The 12,575-nt window shown below is 41.6% G+C and overlaps 1 pseudogene; it reads left to right on the top strand.

The window, feature by feature from the left end:
* Positions 1–3,666: 3,666 nt before the first annotated feature.
* LOC119273256 lies at positions 3,667–11,811 on the top strand (annotated as a pseudogene).
* Positions 11,812–12,575: the final 764 nt, after the last annotated feature.

Genomic DNA, 12,575 nt, shown 5'->3' with positions numbered 1-12,575 from the left:
ACTGCCAACGGCGAAGGTATGAGGATTAGTCATGTTGGTCACTCATTTTTTTAGTACCCGTTGTAAAATTCATCTAAAGAAAATTTTGCTAGTTCCTAGTGCCGACAAGAATCTTCTTTCTGTTCATAGAATTGCCATTGACAACCATGTCTTCCTTGAGTTTCATCCTTATTTTTTCTTGATCAAGGATCAGGCAACGAAGAAAGTGCTCTATCGAGGTAGATGCGTTCGAGGGCTCTACCCGTTGATCCCAGAGCGTAGAAGATTCAATAAACAAGCCTATGGTGCTACCAAACTCTCATCAACACGGTGGCACGATAGATGAGGACATGCTGCTTTCTCTTTAGTTGAAAAACTACTTAGGAAAAATAAGCTCCCGTTTGTTGGTGAGCGTGATCTTGAAACTATTTGTGATTCTTGTCAACGTGCAAAAAGTCATCAATTGCCTTATCCCATATCTACTAGTGTTTCTACCAAACCCTTGCAATTAATCTTCTCTGATGTTTGGGGTCCTGCTCCTAGTTCTGTTGGTAGACACACTTACTATGTGAGCTTCATAGATGACTACAACAAGCTTTCTTGGATTTATCTTCTCAAGAAAAGATCCGATGTTTTTCAAGTCTTTCAAAACTTTCAAGCTCTTGTTCAACAAAAAATTGATAGTAAGATCATTGCTGTCCAGTCGGACTGGGGAGGGGAATATGAAAAATTAAATTCCTTCTTCCAAAACCATGGTATATCACATCATGTGTCATGCCCTGACGCTCATCAACAGAACGGCTCTGCTGAATGCAAGCACAGACACATAGTTGAGGTTGGTTTAGCCCTCCTAGCTGGCGCATCTATGCCCCTCAAGTTCTGGGATGAGGCTTTCCTCACAGCTATTCACATCATAAACATGCTTCCCAGTCGTGTCATTAACAATGAAACACCACTAGAATGACTCTTCCATGTTAAACCCGACTACAAATCTCTCCGTGTTTTTGGGTGTGCCCGCTGGCCCATTCTTCGCCCATATAACACTCGAAAGCTCATGTTTCGCTCAAAACAATGTGTTTTCCTAGGCTATAGCACCCAACATAAAGGTGTCAAGTGCCTCGATGTTGCCATTGGTTGTGTGTATATCTCACGCGACATTATCTTTGATGAAACTAAGTTTCCTTTCATTGATCTTCACCCCAACGTCGGTGCTCTTCTTCGCCAAGAGATCCTTCTTTTGCCTCCTCATCTCTCCGGTGTCCATCAAGGGGGAAACAATAGTGATGATCAACTACTGACTAACCCTCTTACTGATGATATGCACGAGCCTTGTGGTGTTACAGGTGAAAACAACAAGCAAAATGGCGAAATTAGAGAAGAAAATGGTAAAGAAAATACTCCACCAGCGCCATATTTCATGTGCCCGGAATCTGGAGACAAATCCCTCTCGGGATCCGTTCGCCTGCACCTGCAGCGTATCAGATCTGCCTCGGGATCAGCGGCGGCAGACGTGCCAGGGGCGCCAGCAGCGCACACGCCCGCCTCGGACCAGGCGCGCCCCACGCGGCCACCGCTCACGGGATGCGGCGTGTCGTCACCTCCGCACCAATCACCATCCGCCACTTGTCATCCCGCGGTTGGCGCAGGCGGTGCACGCTTCACCAGCCAACCGGTGTGCTACAAGCGGCGCCACCCGGTTCGCCCGACCGGTGCAGGGTCCGAAGCTGGCGCGGGATCTAGCGCCGATCCGCGCGTGCGTCTGACAGGCGTCAGAGCCGAGGCTGATTCACCATCATGTGGTAATGATGAACCTGCTGCTGCGGCGGGCTCTTCTGCGGACTCTTCACATGGGCAGCCGCTGCCCCTTGCCACAGAAAATCCGAGCGGGGCAGAATCTGCTGCTGCTGCGCATGGATCGTCCCCGTGATCGGCTCCTACAGAAACTCCTGTTCAGCCTGCGGGATCATCTGTGGCTGAAAATCTGGGCACTTCTCCTCGGCGTACACGACTACAAAAGGGAGTAATACAACCTATTAATTACAAACGTGTAATAAAATATGGCATGGTTTGTTCTACAGGTGAACCAGGTGAACCTCATACTCTAGAAGAAGCACTTGGTGATGAAAAATGGAAGAAAGCAATGAATGAAGAGTACATAGCTCTAAAGAAAAATAAGACATGGCACTTAGTTCCTCCACAGCAAGGTAAAAATTTAAATGATTGCAAGTGGGTATTGAGGATCAAGAGAAAATCTGATGGAACTATTGACCATTACAAGGCTAGGCTCGTTGCAAAAGGATTTAAACAACGGTATGGTATTGACTATGAGGATACCTTTAGTCCAGTTGTTAAAGCTGCAACCATCCGTCTTGTTTTGTCTATTGCTGTTTCTAGGGGCTGGAGTCTCAGACAGTTAGACGTTCAGAATGTGTTTCTTCATGGTGTTCTAGAAGAGGAAGTGTACATGAAGCAACCTCCTGGGTTTGAAAGTAAAAATTCCCCTCTTATGTGTGCAAACTTGACAAGGCACTTTATGGGTTGAAGCAAGCACCAAGAGCATGGTACTCTCGTCTCTGTCATAAAATGCAAGCACTTGGCTTTATTCCATCCAAATCTGACACTTCTTTATTCATCTACAACAAGTCCAACACATGCATATTTGTTTTGATATATGTTGATGATATCATTGTGACAAGCTCATCAAATAAAGCAATCACAGGACTGTTGAAAGATTTGAGTGCAGATTTTGCTCTAAAGGACCTTGGTGACTTGCACTATTTTCTTGGAATTGAGGTGAAGAAACATGCAGGTGGGCTTCATCTCTCTCAGGAAAAATATGCAGCTGATTTGGTAAAAAAGGCTGGTCTGCGAGGTTGTAAGCCAACACCTACTCCATTATCTAGCTCAGAAAAGCTATCTCTCACAGAAGGTAATCTCTTGAGTCCAGAAGATAGCACAAAGTACAGGAGCTTGGTAGGAGCACTTCAGTATCTCACTTCTTCCTATTTGTTTGCTGACAGCGCAAAATATTTTTATACCAGCACCGCTTTTAATATTAGCTATGGTATTATCCACATCAATCCAATTATTGCTTCAAATAATCTCTGCATGTGATCAAAGTAGCTCATGCCTCAATCAGTCTACTTACGGAAATCAACGCATTTATCAAATTGACTGCATGTGATCAAAGTAGCTCATGTGCGAGTCCACATCTATGTTAATAAAGGAGGGCCTGTTCTGGGGTAAATTGACTCTGTCCTGAAGTAGAGTTGCATTTCATCATTTGCCCACGTTGACAGCATATCAATTATACACACTACATTGTTCGTCCATTGGATATTTTGCGATACAAGGTTTTCAAAAATTTAATCACATCTTCTTCAAATGACCCCTTTCAGAATGCAGCATGCCACATGTTTGCTCTTTTAACACAAGTATAATCAAGTTTTTCAGCTTATTGACGCAATAGTCGAGTTCAGTTCTATTAGCAGAAATATACTGGACTTGTTTCGCTCAAATGCCATCTCTCGGTTGTTGCTTCCTTTTCGTTTTGCTATGAACAAGCAACTTACTTAGTTCACCATTTAGTTTTCCCATGTTTCGTATTTTAAGTGATATGTGGTTTGAATCCACGCTAATTTAGGCCCCCTCAAAATGCTAGGACAGTTTAATCTGGATTATGAAGCAATGAGTACCTGTAAAAAGGCCAGACCGGAAGCTACATCTGTTGTGAGTTCAGACAGACTGAGCAGTCTACCTCCAGAGATAAATGGTGATATCCTTTCTCGTTTGCTTGTCGAAGAAGCGGTTAGGACTAGCATCTTATCAAGTACTTGGAGGAATGCATGGACTGATATGCCAAAAATATTTCTGCACGATGGAAAGTATGTTACATTGGTCGATATGGTGCTAGCACTCCACAAGGGAACCATAGAAGAGTTTAATATATCAGGTAACAAAAGTTACCATGATGAGTTTGCTAGGTGGATGCTCATGCTGTCAAGGAGATCACCAAGATCAATTATAATCGAGTTGGACTCATTGCCGGAGTATAGGATTCCCTCATGTCTATTTTCTATCGGCAATTTGAAGATTCTGCACATGGAAAACTGCACCATCTTGTTGCCCTGGGTATTCCAAGGTTTCAAGAGACTAACTCACCTCAGCCTAAAACTTTTCTCCTCCACAGACATGGACATCCAAAATCTGATCTCGTTCTGCCCCGTACTCACTGATTTGAGATTAGTTTCTTTTGAGGGCATCAAGTGCCTTAACATGCAAGATCCTAAACTGAAACATCTAGATGTTGATGGGGGCTTTTAAGACATTAAGTTGGATGTCCCTAATCTAGAATGGGCTGTTCTCACTCTTAATCCCAAAGCTGAAGCATATCAATCGGTTCCAATTGCTCATGACACAGAAAGCTATGTCAAGAAGTTATTGGGTAGCCTAAGTGACATAAAAGAACTTGCACTTTTTGGCTTTTTCCTGAAGGTAGGCTATTGCTATTTTCTAGCTCCAACATTACTTTGCCCTTCTTTTGTCTTCTGATTTCTGACTAATCTGTGTTGCTATTTCTTTTCTTGTTCCAGTATCTATCAAAAGGGTGCATACCTAAGAAGCTCCCTGCCGTGTTTACTTGCTTGGAGCATATTTTTGTTGAGATATGCTTTTGGGACCAGAGGCAAGTCTTGACTGCTTGTTCACTGTTTCAGAATGCCCCTAACTTAAAGAAGCTTGACATGCGGGTACTAATGGCTCCAGTAAATCCTCCATCTGACTTATGTTCATTCTTGTACTTACAGCACCTAATGACTTGTGAGAAGAAAATGCAGAGTCGCTTTTCGAGCACATGGGATCAGGATCAGGATCAGGCGAGTATTCAAGAGCTTATTGTGCAAATGCGAATGGACCATCTCGTAATGGCCAGTATGAAAGGTTTTGAGGGTCTGGACTATGAAGTTGATTTCGTGGCTAAGCTACTGAGCTGGGTACCAGCTTTGGAAGAATTGGGGATAGAATGGAAGCAGGGACGAAGCTAGAAAAAATTGTCATTGGGGTCAACCAATGTCCAATGCCTACTACAGCACATGCTATGGTGTGACTCACGCTGAGAGCAATATAAAGAGGAAAAAACAAAAATATGCCCATTAAAACACAAATAGAAATAACATCCAAGGGCGACATGAAGAGCGAAAATATGCAATGAGCCAATGATAAACTAGTATCATAATAATAAGATTGTCATACCAAGTACTGGTTCCGCAAAGTCATAAAATCATTTGTTTACATATTCAGGGAAAATAAGCAAAAAAGATGTCTTCTAACAATTTCATTTGTAACTTCCTGAAAAGGATGAACAAAGTAATATATTATATTCACAACAATGGTGTGTAAGAAATAATATAGAGAATAAATAGCATAAACAAAAAGTTAGAGTGATGTTAGAGTCACATTTTATAACTTGCCTTCTCGATCTCCCATCTTCTTAAATAGATCAATTACGGCGTCATTCGTAATGGTAGCAAATATATCTTTCTCCACATAGCAAATCAAGCAATCACTCATGAACTGGTCACCCATTTTGTTGCGTAAAACACTCTTCACAATAATCATTGCTGAAAAGCATCTCTCCACTGACGCTGTGGCAACCGGCAAAATTAGCACTAGCTTTAGAAGTTGATACACCAAAGGGAAAGCAAGATGCTTCTTAGTGTCCACCAACTTTTTAGCAAGATCCGCAATGCCATCCAAATTGGCAAATCTTTGGTCTGCTCGAACATTGTCAATGTAAATCCGAAGTTCATGTCCAAGATCCATCAATTTTGATGAATCAAAATCCTCAGGATAAAACTCAGCTAGCTTCAACAAACTCTCCAAGTTAAAAGCAGCGAAAGGGTTTTTTGGGTTGAAAGAAGCCATGCGAATAAGCAATGCAGAATTTACTTCATTGAATCTGTCATCAAACTCTCGAAGTTGCCAATCAATAACAGTGTTAAGACACTCTATTTGATAATGATGCAGGTTTGTTATATTGGTTCTTTTTCGTGTATTATGTCGATTGACATATTCATCATGCATGTTTAGCTTTGGAATGTCATGCTCTTCACAGAATGAATATACCTTCTCCAAGAGTGATTCCCACCCATTATCTCTTAGTTGTTGTAGATCATTCCTTGTTGACTTCACACATGACATTGCATTCAAGATATCTTGATCCTTTTGTTGCAATGCTTGTGACAGAGTGTTGGCACTCCCTAATATATGGAACATCATGTGCAAATAGAACACAAAATCAAAGGTTCCAAAATATGATAGAAGACCACGTGCTTCACTTTTCTTGGAATCTTTCTTGCCTTCTTTTGATACATACTTGAGGACACTAACAATTGATGGGAACAACTGAATTAGGCTTGAGAGGGTTCTATAGTGAGAACCCCAACGGGTGTCTCCCACCCTTTGAAGTGATTGATCTTGATTCAACTCTGTGCCAGTACTAATTCGCCCACTACTTATGGCTTTTTTTACATTCTCTCTATTATTCTCTCGGATCATGTCTTTTCTTTTGCAAGAAGCTCCAACCACATTAAACAGAAGAGAAATCATGTAAAAGAAATCTGCAATATCTTCATTCTTCTTTGAAATCGCTACGATAACCAATTGGAGTTAGTGAGCAAAACAATGCACGTAATATGCTGACCTATTCTCCTCCAGAATTTTAGCTTTCAAACCATTGATCTCACCCCTCATATTGCTCGCCCCGTCATAGCATTGCCCTCTAACTTGTTTGAAGCTTAATCCAATATCAACAAGCAATTTCTCAAGGGCTGACTTGAGACACGTTGCCGATGTTTCCTTCTCATGTACTACCCCAACTGGTCGTTCTAGGATTAACCCAAGCTTATCAACATACCTCAACACAACAGCCATTTTTTCTTTGTCTGACACATCGGAAGCCTCATCAATCAACAAACTGAAAACATCACCACCAATTTCTTCAAGAATAGAATTCAATGTTAACTGTAACAAACAAGATAAAATATATTTTTGGGTGCTCAGAGAGATAAATCATATGAAATAAATAAAGAATAGCGATGCTAGTAGGTAGTAATTTACCTTTGCAAAATAATTTGCAAGTTCCTTTTGAATATCTGGAGACACCCATTTGCAATTTTTTGGAGCATTGTTAAGAACTACATTCCTCACATCCCCATTCTGATTTGCTAATGTTTGTACCAACTCTCGAAAATTCCCCTTATTTTTGGACTCCTCTGATTCATCATTGCCATGGAAAGCTAAACCTTGATGTAACAAGTATCTAACAGATTCGACGGAAGTCATCAACCGAATACGATTTTTCCTTTTTGTGATGTCAGTTTGCTTGTTGAGGGCAACTTTAATGGACTGATCTTGATTGATCAAGGCATCACACCTTTTAGCAGCTACATTGTGATAGCTATTAACGTCACCCACATGAGTATCCAATCTGTATTTCTTATTCCAACTAGAGAAACCATCGACAACAAATGCATCATTCCCACCTTGACCGTCAATGCAATCTCTGAACAAATAGCAACATTGGCAAAATGCCTTATGCACTTTATCACTGTACTCTAGCCAATGATAATCTTTAAACCATTCTGGCTTATAGAGGACCTTATAGGCCAAAAGAAGGCTTTGTATATCCGCAGAAGACCATCGGAGGATTCGAAAGAAGATTCAAGCCAGAATGGTTTAAAGATTATCATTGGCTAGAGTACAGTGATGAAGTGCATAAGGCATTTTGCCAATGTTGCTATTTGTTCAGAGATTGCATTGACGGTCAAGGTGGGAATGATGCATTTGTTGTCGATGGTTTCTCTAGTTGGAATAAGAAATACAGATTGGATACTCATGTGGGTGACGTTAATAGCTATCACAATGTAGCTGCTAAAAGGTGTGATGCCTTGATCAATCAAGATCAGTCCATTAAAGTTGCCCTCAACAAGCAAACTGACATCACAAAAAGGAAAAATCGTATTCGGTTGATGACTTCCGTCGAATCTGTTAGATACTTGTTACATCAAGGTTTAGCTTTCCATGGCAATGATGAATCAGAGGAGTCCAAAAATAAGGGGAATTTTCGAGAGTTGGTACAAACATTAGCAAATCAGAATGGGGATGTGAGGAATGTAGTTCTTAACAATGCTCCAAAAAATTGCAAATGGGTGTCTCCAGATATTCAAAAGGAACTTGCAAATTATTTTGCAAAGGTAAATTACTACCTACTAGCATCGCTATTCTTTATTTATTTCATATGATTTATCTCTCTGAGCACCCAAAAATATATTTTATCTTGTTTGTTACAGTTAACATTGAATTCTATTCTTGAAGAAATTGGTGGTGATGTTTTCAGTTTGTTGATTGATGAGGCTTCCGATGTGTCAGACAAAGAAAAAATGGCTGTTGTGTTGAGGTATGTTGATAAGCTTGGGTTAATCCTAGAACGACCAGTTGGGGTAGTACATGAGAAGGAAACATCGACAACGTGTCTCAAGTCAGCCCTTGAGAAATTGCTTGTTGATATTGGATTAAGCTTCAAACAAGTTAGAGGGCAATGCTATGACGGGGCGAGCAATATGAGGGGTGAGATCAATGGTTTGAAAGCTAAAATTCTGGAGGAGAATAGGTCAGCATATTACGTGCATTGTTTTGCTCACTAACTCCAATTGGTTATCGTAGCGATTTCAAAGAAGAATGAAGCAGATTTCTTTTACATGATTTCTCTTCTGTTTAATGTGGTTGGAGCTTCTTGCAAAAGAAAAGACATGATCCGAGGGAATAATAGAGAGAATGTAAAAAAGCCATAAGTAGTGGGCGAATTAGTACCGGCACAGAGTTGAATCAAGATCAATCACTTCAAAGGGTGGGAGACACCCGTTGGGGTTCTCACTATAGAACCCTCTCAAGCCTAATTCAGCTGTTCCCATCAATTGTTAGTGTCCTCAAGTATGTATCAAAAGAAGGCAAGAAAGATTCCAAGAAAAGTGAAGCACGTGGTCTTCTATCATATTTTGGAACCTTTGATTTTGTGTTCTATTTGCACATGATGTTCCATATATTAGGGAGTGCCAACACTCTGTCACAAGCATTGCAACAAAAGGATCAAGATATCTTGAATGCAATGTCATGTGTGAAGTCAACAAGGAATGATCTACAACAACTAAGAGATAATGGGTGGGAATCACTCTTGGAGAAGGTATATTCATTCTGTGAAGAGCATGACATTCCAAAGCTAAACATGCATGATGAATATGTCAATCGACATAATACACGAAAAAGAACCAATATAACAAACCTGCATCATTATCAAATAGAGTGTCTTAACACTGTTATTGATTGGCAACTTCGAGAGTTTGATGACAGATTCAATGAAGTAAATTCTGCATTGCTTATTCGCATGGCTTCTTTCAACCCAAAAAACCCTTTCGCTGCTTTTAACTTGGAGAGTTTGTTGAAGCTAGCTGAGTTTTATCCTGAGGATTTTGATTCATCAAAATTGATGGATCTTGGACATGAACTTCGGATTTACATTGACAATGTTCGAGCAGACCAAAGATTTGCCAATTTGGATGGCATTGCGGATCTTGCTAAAAAGTTGGTGGACACTAAGAAGCATCTTGCTTTCCCTTTGGTGTATCAACTTCTAAAGCTAGTGCTAATTTTGCCGGTTGCCACATCGTCAGTGGAGAGATGCTTTTCAGCAATGAATATTGTGAGGAGTGTTTTACGCAACAAAATGGGTGACCAGTTCATGAGTGATTGCTTGATTTGCTATGTGGAGAAAGATATATTTGCTACCATTACGAATGACGCCGTAATTGATCTATTTAAGAAGATGGGAGATCGAGAAGGCAAGTTATAAAATGTGACTCTAACATCACTCTAACTTTTTGTTTATGCTATTTATTCTCTATATTATTTCTTACACACCATTGTTGTGAATATAATATATTACTTTGTTCATCCTTTTCAGGAAGTTACAAATGAAATTGTTAGAAGACATCTTTTTTGCTTATTTTCCCTGAATATGTAAACAAATGATTTTATGACTTTGCGGAACCAGTACTTGGTATGACAATCTTATTATTATGATACTAGTTTATCATTGGCTCATTGCATATTTTCGCTCTTCATGTCGCCCTTGGATGTTATTTCTATTTGTGTTTTAATGGGCATATTTTTGTATTTTCCTCTTTATATTGCTCTCAGCGTGAGTCACACCATAGCATGTGCTGTAGTAGGCATTGGACATTGGTTGACCCCAATGACAATTTTTTCTAACTTCGTCCCTGTTTGTAAGGTGTTGTCTTCTGCTATACCTGCCAAGGTTATTTCCTCAAAAAAAAAAAACTGCCATGGTTGTTTCCTATTCCGTAATTTATACGCTACACTTTCGGTACATTGTTAGTCTCTTCAAAATATCTATATCTACACCTAATATTAAAGGTGGAAGATTTCATAGTTCTCTTCCCGCCACCCCTTCATATCTGTTGATTTTGTGTTAACTATAATGATTGACGACTGGTATTTAAAAATAGATCCACATAAAACGAAGCCTATCTATATTCTTATTTGGTTTCGTGGCTTGTTTGCGGTCCGTAGTGATCATGTAGTGATGGGGTAAAAGTCCCCACCGATCGATCTCATCTTGCCCATCTGAACTCGATCTTTTTTTCTGTCAGCAGCACGTCTTCATGAGACACGAAACTCACAGTTCGCGTCCAACTCCACATCGATCTCCGCTCCTCTTTCTTCTACTTAATGGGAAAGAAAACGACCCACATCTCTTCTCATCATTCATGATCACGTCCCTAGCTCTCACCTACAACGTCCTTAGTGATTCCACAACACACTGCTACGGGCCTAGGGCCGCCTCTCCCACGTGCACAGCTGCTGCAGGGAGACCGTAAGTGGAGAGTGAAGAATACAAGGTGCGGGATCGGATCGAGAGGAGGAAGAGGAGAGCCCCGGCTGCACGTCGTCTCACCCAGCGATTAGGTGGAGACGTGAAGAATATATGGTGCGGGATCGGATCAAGAGGAAGAAGAGGAGAGCCCCCGCTGCACGCCGTCTCCCCAAGCGATTAGGTGGAGACGTGAAGAATATAGGGTGCGGGATTGGATCGAGAGGAGGAAGAGGCGAGCCCCGCCTGCACGCCGTCTCCTCCAGCGATTAAGTGGAGACGTGAAGAATATAGGGTGCGGGATCGGATCAAGAGGAGGAAGAGGAGAGCCCCAGCTGCACGCCGTCTCCCCCAGCGACGCTTGCGACGGAAGATCAGGAGTATCCATGATTTTTATCTCTCGAGGAGGACGCTCAATGTTGGGCCGAGTCTCAGGGCAGACGGCAGTGAGGTAATGCACGTTTTCTACTTTATGTTCGTTCTATTCTAGAGCTATGCTTGTATGGTTGTCCACATGTTTTGGCTGAGGTGGAACCGTGGAAGTGGGATGAATGTGAAATCAGTGCATTTGCTTGATTGTGTTCGTCTATGTTTTGTTTCCGAGCATTCAAGAGCTTACCATGCAAATGCGAATGGACCATCTCGTAACGGCCAGTGTGAATGATTTCAGGAATCTGGACTACGAAGTCGATTTCCTGGGAAAGCTTCTGAGCTGGGCACCAGCTTTAGAAGAACTGAATATAGAGTGGATGGGCGAAACAGACTGCAGCAGGGTTCTTGCCAAGCTATCAGCGCTGCCGAGGGTGTCTTACATTTTGATAAGCATGCCCCATCACTTTGCCGATTTAATTTCCTGCCGGGTAGAATTTATTTCAGATTTGTCCTAGCTGGTGGTTATATATGTATGCGTGCTTCAGGGTATAGGTACTCCGTTTTGTTGTGAACATTCAGTAGGATTACTTAACGTGCTATCAGCACATTGTTTTCCATATGAAACATTCCATTCCTTTGCGCAGCCGGGGACACAGGGAGACACACAAGCCGCTACCGTTATTCCTCCATGCGCCGGAGACTCTCACACTGCTCCACCCTTACTTGCCCTGTTATGTCCCTTTGTTCTGTGTATTGTCAATTTATGGTTCTAGCAAATATATATGTCCATAAGAAGTGATCACACATATGAAGGCACTTTCATGTTGTATCAACAAGATTGAATCAAAGACATGAAACTGTACCTTCATGTCGTACTTTCTGCATGTGTAGACATATGAAGCCTGAAGTAATGAGATGGATGTAGCACATACCTGAATCAGTGTAGACATATTGTACGTATGCGGTATGCCACCACGAACCGTCTGGCGATCGGCAATGCCCCACCATGACTCCCCAGCACGACACAACCACCGGGTCGTTCTCCCGATGACCGCTGCTGCTGATGCACTGATGCAAGCGTACCTAAGATGCCCTGGTGGCTGCGGTAGCAGTATGTATGTACAGTCGTGCCCAGAATTCTGATGTGTGATGTTTTAGTACAAGAATAATCTCGATCCCCCTGTTGGAGAACGTAGCAGAAATTTAAAATTTTCTATGCATCACCAAGATCAATCTATGGAGTAATCTAACAACGAGGGGAAGGAGAGTGCATCTACAA

Source organism: Triticum dicoccoides, chromosome 3A, assembly GCF_002162155.2.
Source record: "Triticum dicoccoides isolate Atlit2015 ecotype Zavitan chromosome 3A, WEW_v2.0, whole genome shotgun sequence".
Classification (NCBI taxonomy): Eukaryota; Viridiplantae; Streptophyta; class Magnoliopsida; order Poales; family Poaceae; genus Triticum; species Triticum dicoccoides.
This window is presented reverse-complemented; position numbering and strand designations above follow the sequence as displayed.